The sequence below is a fragment of the Sus scrofa genome, chromosome 1, assembly GCF_000003025.6.
Source record: "Sus scrofa isolate TJ Tabasco breed Duroc chromosome 1, Sscrofa11.1, whole genome shotgun sequence".
In the NCBI taxonomy this organism is placed as follows: Eukaryota; Metazoa; Chordata; class Mammalia; order Artiodactyla; family Suidae; genus Sus; species Sus scrofa.
In genome coordinates, this window is record NC_010443.5 from 274,155,847 (window position 1) to 274,166,531 (window position 10,685).

At 55.2% G+C, this 10,685-nt stretch overlaps 1 long non-coding RNA gene across 1 annotated transcript; it reads right to left on the reverse strand.

The window, feature by feature from the left end:
* On the reverse strand, positions 550-4,516 carry LOC106507691. Its single transcript, XR_001303875.2, has 3 exons — positions 4,335-4,516; positions 3,091-3,172; positions 550-817 (listed from the first exon to the last, which is right to left on the reverse strand). It is a non-coding gene; the product is annotated as an uncharacterized LOC106507691 (long non-coding RNA).

A 10,685-nucleotide genomic window follows, 5' to 3' on the forward strand; every position in this document is an offset into this window, starting at 1 on the left:
GATACACTTGCTGGTTGGTTGGGGACGTATAAGGCCATAGGGGTTGGGTAGGGATTGGGCCATATAACTTTCCTCATAGGGACAGGAAGAAGTAGGCCAGGTTGCTCAAGGTGGGGAGGGGCATTACAGTGAGATGGGTGGGGCCACAATAAGGGTCTGGTCATTCTTGTCTCCTTGAAGGACTTTGCAGTCCCACAAATGGCAGCAAGAAATAATCTTTTCTGAGCTTCTTTTCTCCTTCTGAAGTCTCAAAAACTCAACAAGAATAACAAGAATCCATTAGGATCCTCCTGAGGCACCATCTTCCTGGCATTGGGTTAAAATTTTAACTGGGGCTGCAGTAAGCTTTTGTATCTTTATGTGTGCATGCCTCTGTGTGTCTGTGTGTGTGTGTGAGCCTGCACACATGTGTGCTCTGGTCACCAAGCCCAGACTTTGCCGTCTTGATTTGAGGAGCTGAGTGACCAGAGCATCATCTTCCCAGAACAGGTAAAGCTGAACCTGTCAGTACATTGGCACCAATAAGTCTTAGAGACAGGATTTGGGGTGAAGCAGAAAGAACAGCCTTTATTGCTTTGTCAGGAAAAGGAAGTGACAGCAGGCTAATGTCCTCCAAACTCTGTCCTTCCTTGAGAGGGGATGGCAAGGGGTCTTACAGGTTTAGTTTGAAAAAACACAGCTTTTGACAAGGATTGGGGAGTCTGTGGTCTTCTCCCTCCAGAGATGAAAGTCTTCAAGGCCAGAGTCAGGGGGTCCAGTGATGGTTTCTGGGGGTCTTTGGGGTGATCACACCTTGACATTCTCTCTGCAGTGAAGACTGGCCACAAAAGGAAGGGGTGTTAGGCAGTGTCTCAAAGGAAAAGAAAACACTAGGCGGGCAATAGAGCTCTAACTAGTAATTATTAGTAAAAGAAAGCAGTTAAGCAGGAAGAAATCATTTGTGAAAAGCCAGTTAGAATTAAGTTAGTGGGCCAAGGCTGGGCAAAACATCATGGAGACTGCCATAACTAGTTTTTAGCTGTAACAAGATTTCCTAACCATTAACTCTGGAGTCAGCCTTTTGAGGCTGAGGGGAACCCTGGAAAGCTAAAGGCAAAGCTTTTTCCTTCAAAACACAAGGACATGGGGGCTTGTACTCGGTTTCATAGGCAGCTCAGTCTACGCATTCTCAAAGGCAGATCCAATTTCTGTGAATTTCATGGGGTGTCCTTGTATGATTCTTTCAGTAGAGCATCTGGCTGGTCTCAGATGTTGTCCCCATTCTCCCATTGACAGCTATACCCCACGGAGCACCCCTTTATTCTGCTTTGGGACTCAGGGACCAGGGCTTAACTGCACAGGGACAAGATTGGCTTGAGGCTTTGATCAGAGAGGCAGAGCCACTGGGAGATGGGTTTAAAGGATTTATTATAGGAATTTGCTCTGATGTGATTTTGGGAGCTGGCGACACCAACAACAGGAAGCCCTAGCTTCTGTGTCTGTGGTGGCGTGTGAGGTCAGAGGGCAGCCTGTCATGAAGGAGGAATGGATTAGAGTGGGGGGGGCAGGGAAATAGGAAACTGCTAGGATGAGTGGACCCTGGAGTGTGGTCTCACCATCACAGCCTCCAGCTCGTGCCCCTTTTGTGGGACTTAAACACCATGTGTATTAGCTGTCTGTGGCTGGATAACACAATCCTTGAAACTTGGGGGCTGCACTGATACCCTGAGGATGGGAGGCTGGGTGTGGCTTTCATAGGGATGGAGCCAGATAGTTACACAGGTAGATGTCCCAGTCCCAGGGGACCAGAGATAGCGAGGGAAACTAGGGAAATTTGGGGGACCTCTGTAAATTAATGACCCTTCAAGAAAGACCTCAGAATGTCGTGGAACAAAGCAGATTTTTAACTATAAAACCATAAATAAAAGCATGAGATATGCCTCAGGTCATCAAGTGAAAGATAAAATGAGGCCTGCATTCAAGTTCAGCAAGATAATGATTCTTAGGACTAAGGACAGGAATTTAAGGGAAAAATGACCTTCCAAATTAGGAGACCCTCATTATACAGAAACCTGAGATGATTCAACATAGTTTAGCATATATTACCACCCTTGGCTGATTTGAATAAGCACTGAGACTGTCCTAGTTTGACCTCATAGGATTAATACTCTCTTACACAATACGGAGGTGGAGCTAGTGAGGTAAGCCTGACATTTACACGAAGAATGAAGAATAAGATGGTCTTTTTCCCACCCCCACTTCCCTTGGATAATAAAACTGCAGCCTACCTAATCCTCAGGGCACAGTCTCTTTGCCTGCCCTCTTGCATCTCTCATAAGCATCTTATCTTAATAAATCTCTTTCTTGCCACTTTTCTCTCCCTGAAGTCTTTCATGCTTAGACACAAAGAACCTGAACCTCAGTAAGTCCAGACACCAAGTAAGTGATTCTAATTTAAGAAATCATGAGTTCAAGTCCAAATCTGAATTTAGGTTGGGTTTGAGTCAGAGGTGTTTTCAGTTTCAGCTTAGCTGGGACCCTCTGCCCAAGGTCCCACAGTGTTGCAGTCAGGGCCAGCAGGTCCCATCTGTTCTGAAGGCCAAAACGGGGTTGGGGGGGCAGTCCACCTGTTGCCAAACCAAACTTGAGTCCCCTCCCTGAGTGCACAGGAAAGCCAGTCACTGACATAGGGTTGTGGAGAAGGCAGGTACAGTGTTTACTGAAAGGTGCCAGACAAGGAGATTGGGTGGCTTGGGCTCAAACCCCTCCATAACTCCCCAAAGTATCTCAGTAAAACAATTTAAAGGCCAGGTGAGGGAAGGGCCTCCAAGGGCATGTGATCAGCTAGTACCCAATTCTCTGATTGGTTTATGGTGAGGTCACAAGGGTTAACATTATCAATCCTTAGGCACCAGTAACTCTGGGAGCTCCTGGTCACCAAATAGTTAATTGCTTCCATTTGGTGGTGGTTTTAGCATCTGAAAAACAACTCAGGAATGTGTATCAGACACGATTATGTAGGCCCTCGAAAGGAGTAGAGCAGAGGAGATGGGAAGGGGTCTGTCCAGGGAGGCCCCACAGTGTCCCGCTCAGTTACACCTCCACACTCACTGGCATGGTTGTCTACTCGAGTGGTCAGGTCCTTGCCCCACAGACTTCTTCAAATGGCAGCTTGCATCTCTCAGAGTGAGGTCTCCAAAAGAGTAAGGGACCAAGAAGGTGGGATCACATCTTTTTGTAAGTGGCAGCTTTGAAGTGACAACCCCTCACTTTTGCCAGTTTCTATCTATTGGTTAGAAGTGAGTCAGTAGTGTGGCCCACACTGGAGGAGGAGGGATCAGGGATCAGCTTAGAGGCTGCCCATCCCTGTCTAACTGAACAGCCGATTTGTGGGACTTCAAGGCCTCTTCAGGAGATTGAACTCAAAGCCTTTGGGCAAGGCAAGAATAACCAAACCCTTATTATTGCCCCACCCATCTCATTGTAATACCCCCTTCCAACCCTTGAGCAACCTGGCCTACTCCTTTCCACCCCTACTAGGGGAAGTATGTGGCCTACTCCTCAGCACCCCCCCCCCCAACAGGGCCATTACACACACCCAACCAGCCAGCAAGTGTATGGAAAGACCCCTCTTTCCCCAACAAATCAGAAGGTCAGCAGGTGTATCCTGAGACCTCTCCTCTTCCTTTGTTCCTGGGCTATAAAAACAGGAAGAACCACATGCTCAGGATCAGCGCTCTCTGATCATTAGCAGGTCATCCCGCTGTGCTAGCAGCACCTCTTATCTTAATAAATGTATCTTTCTTTTCACCCCACCATGAGTCTGGAAAATTCTTTGTCCAACCCACGCACAGACCACAACACAACTGAATACTGTTAACACAGCCCAGGTTAGAAGTGGGGAGGTGAGAGCTGGGAGGTGGAAGAACAGTTGGTTACTATGTATACAACACATGCATCTAGATAAGCAATAAATATTCATGCCTATCACACCTACTTATCTGCATGGCTCATGCAGCTAGAGTGAATTCAAAACCAGGTCTTCCGCCCCATGTCTTCCACCCCACATGCCCTCTGCCCTTTGCACATGCCTTAGCTGGCTGGGCCCAAATCTTCATTCTCAGCTGCCTGGACCATTAAAATTGCCCTTGTCATGGACTCTGTTGTTTTCCACTTTACCTGTGGCACTTTGAGCATCTCGAAGGCAGATGCCTCGAGCTGGGTAATTGAATTTCTAGAGCCCTGTGCTGCCCCAGGGCCTCCCAGACGGATGGAACCCCAGCCCCATGCTGCCCTGCAGGATCTGGACCTGGGTCACCAGAAGGATACCACCCAGCCTTGTAGCTGCTCTTTACCAGGGTCGTCGGGGGGGCAGCAGGTCCGCTCAGGTGGAGCCCCCTCTCGGGCTTCCACAGGCTCACAGGGATCCAGCCAGGCATTCCCTCCATCTTTATCCATTGCTTGGCCAGTTCTGGCTCCAGGGCTTCATTCCGAAAGCCAACTGAGAACAAGACAGGCTCGGCAGCTGTGTGATGGAGCCAAGTCTGGGGGGGAGGATGACGTGCCCTAACTCACTCAGGGCAGAAGTCCACTTGGCAGGTGGCATAGGCATGGACACCATCTGGAGGGCCAGGCTGGTGGACGTCAACAAGGGGCTCTCCAAGGTGGGGCCCAGGGAGGTCCTGAAGTGGGGGATGGGCCACCAGGGCCTCCCTTCTGGCAGCCGGAAAGGGATATGGGGGGGTGGGGAGGGCTGGAAATGACCAGACTCCGTCCAGAGAGTAGGGCATCGGGGGCGGGGCTCCCCAGCCCTCTCTCCAGCCAACCCAGGCCCCAAAGTGCCGACTTCACCACTCACACAAGAGCCTGTGAAAACCCCCTTTTCTGGATCCTGAGACGGCCCATGCACTAGGGCTGATGGGGTGGGGGTGCAGTGGGAGGAGCTGGGGACCAGCAGTGTGGCCAGCAAGGGTCACTCTGAGACAGATGGCCAAGGACGCTGGTGGGGCACCCAGGCAAAGAGCGTAGGAACCTCCAGATCAGACGTGTACCCCCCGCAGCCTGGCCAGAGCCAGGCTGTCAGCCAAAGCCACCTGCTTGGGAAGAAGGGAGAAGCAGATCTGAGGGAAGAGGCCCTGACACTGGGGTGGCCCGTTTCTGGCCATGGTCTGGGGAAGAGAGCAGAAAAAGCTCCAAACATCCCACAGGGGCTTCGAGAGCCCGAGGAGGCCACTCCGGGCCAGTTAAAACCAGGAAGGGGAGTTCCCGTCGTGGCGCAGTGGTTAACGAATCCGACTAGGAACCATGAGGTTGCGGGTTTGCTCCCTGCCCTTGCTCAGTGGGTTAACGATCCGGCGTTGCTGTGAACTGTGGTGTAGGTTGCAGACACGGCTCGGATCCCGCGTTGCTGTGGCTCTGGCGTAGGCCGGTGGCTGCAGCTCCGATTCGACCCCTAGCCTGGGAACCTCCATATGCTGCAGAGTGGCCCTAGAAAAGGCAAAAAGACAAAAAAAAAAAAAAAAAGAACCAGGAAGGCAGTTAAGAAGCATGGAGCTCGGCCCCCCAGCCCCCGCTCTTTGGGATGCGAGGGGAGGGGCGTAGTTAAGGCCACGCAGCTGCAGGATCAGTATTCCAGCCCGAGAGCCGGGGTTTAATTAGTAATTAGGCCCTTTCTGCAGAGCCATGCTAAACAGACAAGGGTACCGAGACCTTCGTCCCCAGAGGCGTGGTGACATGGCCTGTCTGCTTGGAGAAAGCACCATCGGCTTCTGTCACAGTTGCGCGGCTGAAAGGACAGGAGCCCAAGGCTGGGCTGGGGGAAGGTGCAGGTCTCTGCCCCCCGGGCGCCTCACCAGCCCGCTGCAGACTCTGCTCCAGAATCTGCCCAGGCCTGGAGCGCCAGGTTCGGGGGTTCTTCTGGGGCATGCGAACAGCCAACACAGAGACAAGCTGGCTGGCAGGAGTGGGGAGCAATGCTGAGCCCCCAGGTTCCATAAGACCAAAGAGTCGGGGAGAGAAAAGCCAGTAGCCCCTCCCCACACTCCTGGGATGGGAGAGGGCTCCTGGGCCGTCAGCCCCCTACCCAGGGCATCCACGACCCCACAGCCGAGCGGCCTGTCCTGTCTAAATCACCCTTTGTCGTCGAATCGTAGAACTTGCAGCTGGCCTGCCCTGGAGACCACGCCGCCAAACTCCTGCATCCCGAAGAGGGCAGCCGGGGCCAAGAGCAGCTGTGACCAGGTCCCACAGAGGCTGGTGGCCAAGCCTGGACCAGGACCGGGGACGCCGGATCCTCTGAGCTCTTCCAAAATTCACACAAGATGCTAATAGTCGTGAGCATTTTCTGACAAAGACTCACAATGAGTTTCTCTGAGAGGACTTCTTTGGTGGCTTTTAAAAAGCCCAAAGTTGTGACAACCGGGCGCTGCCTTCAGAAATGCCCGACTCCAGTGTCCCAGGAGACAGCCCTCACTTTGTCACTGCCTGCAGTGGCTGCCTCTCAGCACCTGTGGGGCCCACAGGCCCCCAGCAACCCCTCCCATGGGCTACCGGGCTTCCGGCTCCCCCACCTCCGGCCACTCGGCTCTGGCAAGTCGACACGCAATTCCTGGGTCCTTCAGCCTGCGCCCGGGGCCCTGACTGTCCCGGACAGGCAGAGTCACCTGCACGCGCCCGAGGGCAGGTCATCGGTTTTTGTTTGGTGTCCACTTCCCAGGTGCTCAGCCCACGGAAGGGACCCCGTTAGCGCTTGGCCATTTTATAGGAGCCTGAAGCTACGGGCCAGCGCGCCAAAGAAACAGAGGTCACAGGTCCGAGGCCTTTGTAAGCAGGACGTGTGGTCCTAGAGCGTGGCTGTACAGCAGGGCCCCCGCCTAACAACGCCGTGTGTCACGCACTTTAAAACAGGTGGAAAGAATAGAGCTCACTGCTGAGTGTTCTTAGAAAACAAAAAAACAAAGGAACCCAGCATTTTGGGGGTGATGGAACATTTGGCATCTTGGGTGTGACGGTGTCACAGGTGTCTGTGCTTTTTTTTTTTTTTTTTTTGCTTTTTAGGGCTGCACCTGTGGCATATGGAGGTTCCCAGGCTGGGGATCCAATTGGAGCTGTAGCTGCCAGGCTACACCACAGCCACAGCAACGCGGGATCCAAGCCGCCTCTGTGACCTACACCACAGATCACCACAACGCCGGATCCTTAACCCACTGAGCAAGGCCAGGGATCGAACCCACATCCTGATAAATCCTAGTCAGCCACGAAGGGAGCTCTCAGGGTGTCTGCTTTTTAAAAGCCACAATGGCAGATAAGTGCCCTTAAAGAATCTCTCCCATAATTTGCTCAGTGCATAAAGGTGACTATTAGCACGTGGCCACTGGAAACTTCAGGAAGAAGATATTTCCCATGCAAACACCACTTGTCTAAGTCTCCCGGCCTTTGGGTGGCACTCGCAGCAGCTCCGCGTCCAGCTGGGCGCCACCATCCCCCGGGAACAAGGGCCCGTCCCGCCTGCCCTTCGGGAAGGGTGTTGGAAACAGACTGCGTGGTTCCCACTCAGCACAGCCGGGCCGGCACTGAAACCACACTTGTCTCCTCCGTGTAACGGGTCCACTAGCGATTGCCTTCCGTCCCCTGGTGGGCTGAGGCCAGGGCTGATCCTGGCATTGATTGCTGGCCTCTGTCGGTGGCACGGGGCCCCTGACTTTCTCCGTCTGAGCTGTGGTCAGTGCTGCTCCTGTATAGATGGAGCAACTGAGCCCAGAGAAGGGTCCGGACCCTGCAGAGGCGGCCGAGCTCAGAGGCAGCCCAGGTTCTGTTTAGCTCCCAAGTGTGGCAGTGGCTGTGACAATGAATGGCCCTGAGAGCCAGGGGTGCTGGTCCTCACACACACACACACACAAACACACTTACACACACTCACATCTGCTCACACCTCTTCCTGCTCACTCATCCTGGGCGGTAACTCTTCTCAGTTGCCTTTTCTGCGTGAGGCTCTTTATGCCGAAGGGGACTTTTCCAAATGGGGACAACGGGCCGTCCAGGGCGCCGCCTTGCGGTCGGAGTGGGATGAGCTGACATGTCGGAGGACTGCAAATAGAACCATGGAAAAGGAGGCCCCGAGCAGGTGACGAGGACAAATCAGTGGGTTTTAGACACGGAGCAGGGATCGTGGGTCGGGAGCTGCTGCCAGGGGCAGCCACACAGCAGGACGGGGAGCTGCCCATGGGGCGTGCGGGCGGCCGCAGGGTGGGTTGAATGGAACTTGTACTGGGACCTCCTGAGACCCTCAGAGGCCTCTGGCCCCAGCCCGCTTCAGCCAGGCTACCGGCCAGCACGTTCGGCAAAGCCTTCTGCGAGGGGTCGCTGGGCTGCTGACCGGGCGGCTTGAGCAACGGAAGCAACAGACACTCGCTGCCTGTCACCCTGAGGCTGGACATCCAAGGTCAAGCATCAGCAGGACGGGTTCCCTCTGAGGCCGTCTCTTCCCTGCATCCTCACGTGGACCCCTCTGGGATGTCTGTCTCCCCTTTTTAGAAGGACACTGGTCACGGTGGACGAGCGTCCAGGCCAATGCGCTCTTTTAACGTCATCACCTCTGCCCGGACCCTGTCCCCCAGACGGTCACACCCTGAGGTCCCGGGCTTAGGGCTGCAACCGTGAACTTCGGGGAGGTGGGGCACGATTCAGCCCCTACCGCTCGCTCCTCCTCCCCTCACCCTGGCTCCCTCAGCCCTTCTGGCTTCCGCTCATTCACACAATACGTCTCACCTGCGCCTCGGCTGGACCAAGGCAGACGCTGCCCTCAGGAGCCCAGCGCCCGGGGGACGTCAGGACAGAACGGGGCTGTGCCACAGCAGAGTCAGAGCCAGTCCCGGCTGTCCAGCCCTCCAGGACTGGCACAGACCAGGCTCTCTGAGTATTCATTCTTCAAAACCAAGTCCTCAGGCAGGTGCCAAGCAGATCCAGTCTGGCGGCTCAGGCATTTTACAGTCCCGGATGGAGGGGACAGTGCCAAGACCTGAGAACAAGGTAGGTCCCGAGCCCCAGCGGGCACATCTGGTGGCAAATCTTACCTCGCGGTGGAGCTGGTGGGGGCTGCAGGTGGGCCACAGAGAGCCTCCCGGAGGAATGGGCCAACATCTAAAACGCACGTGTCCCTGAGCCCCCACCCAGCCCCCTGCAGGACGTCTCAGGAGATCACGGGACAAGGGCTCAAGGGTGTGCTCGGCTCCACCAGACAGCCCCCGCCTTCCAGGGGCTTCTCCCAACAGGAAATCCACGCAGTCACTCAGGGCTCCAGGTCTCCACCTCAGGGCGCCCTCCCCGGCCCAGCCAGCCATAGGGGGCACCGCTTCCCCGCCCCCATCCCGTGTTCAACTGGCTGGACCCCGCTCGTGTGGAAATGCGGTTAATGGAGCTGGGCAGGGAGTGCCCGCCCCATCCCTGGACAGTCCCCCCGCCCCCACTAATGCACCTTCCTGGAAAGGGCACTCAAGACAGGTCCTGATGCTCCGAGATGGGCCGAGCAGCCACTTAATGACCCGAGGCCGCAGCGCAGCTAAGAACCACTTTCCCAGACTCAGGTTCCCTGCAGCCTAGCGAGGCTCGCCTGGTCCACGGCCTTGCTCTGCAGGACGGAGGGAGGAGGGGGCAGACAGAGGCCCCCAACAGATTCCTGGTGGCCTGGAGCCCAGTCAGCCCACCCTGGACTTACCCGCCGTAGGCCTGAGCAGGACATTGGCAGCCGGGGCTAGGTGGGCAATAGGTGGGCAGTGGCTCCAGGGGTCTGGCCACTGCCCGGGGACTTCCCTTTCATGTCCAGACCCATTTCATCCTAAGACACGGGGCTGTGGGCTCTGGAGACGCCTGTGAGGGATGCTCCGGGGACGGCGTGGGGCCGGGCACACCCACATGAGAGGAGGGAATACACCCTGGGTGCTCCCAGCCCTGGGTGGGCGGGAAGGGGCCACCTGCAGGGAAGCTCAGCCCAGGAGGACGTACCTTTGGGAGGAAAACGCAGCCATGCAGCCCCCGTTACTGAGCCTCCTGGGGGGAGGGGAGCTTCCAGGCTCCCTCCCAATGCAGTTCCACGCGTCCTTGACACTAAGCCTCTCTTTGTCACCATTTTTTTTTTAACCCATTACCCATGTTTTCACAAGGCAGGTGGAAGTTCCCAGGCCAGGGATTGAACCCGAACCACGGCAGTGACAACGCCAGATCCATCACTGCTGCGCCACAAAGGAACTCCGCTGTCAGCTATTTTATTTCATTTTATTATTTTATTTTTATTTTGCTTTTTAGGGCCTCACCCGCGGCATATGGAGGTCCCCAGGCTAGGGGTTGAATCAGAGCTGCAGCCGCCGGCCTTTGCCACAGCCACAGCAACGCCAGATCCAAGCTGCGTCTGCAACCTGCACCACGGCTGGATCCCCGACTCACTGAATGAGGCCAGGATCGAACCCGCGTCCTCATGGATATTAGTCAGATTCGTTTCTGCTGCAGTACGATGGGAATTCCCACTGTCATGCATTTTACAGGACAGGCCAAAGTGCTACTCAGCCCAGCTGACTCTGCCTCCGACCTTGAACGGGCGAGCAGCTTGGCTCCAGCTCACCCCAATCCTGCTGGAGAAGCACCACGGCCTCCAGGCACCTTGAGCTCTCAGGAGTCCTCCTCCACCAAGAGAAAGAGAACGTCTCCCTTGGTTT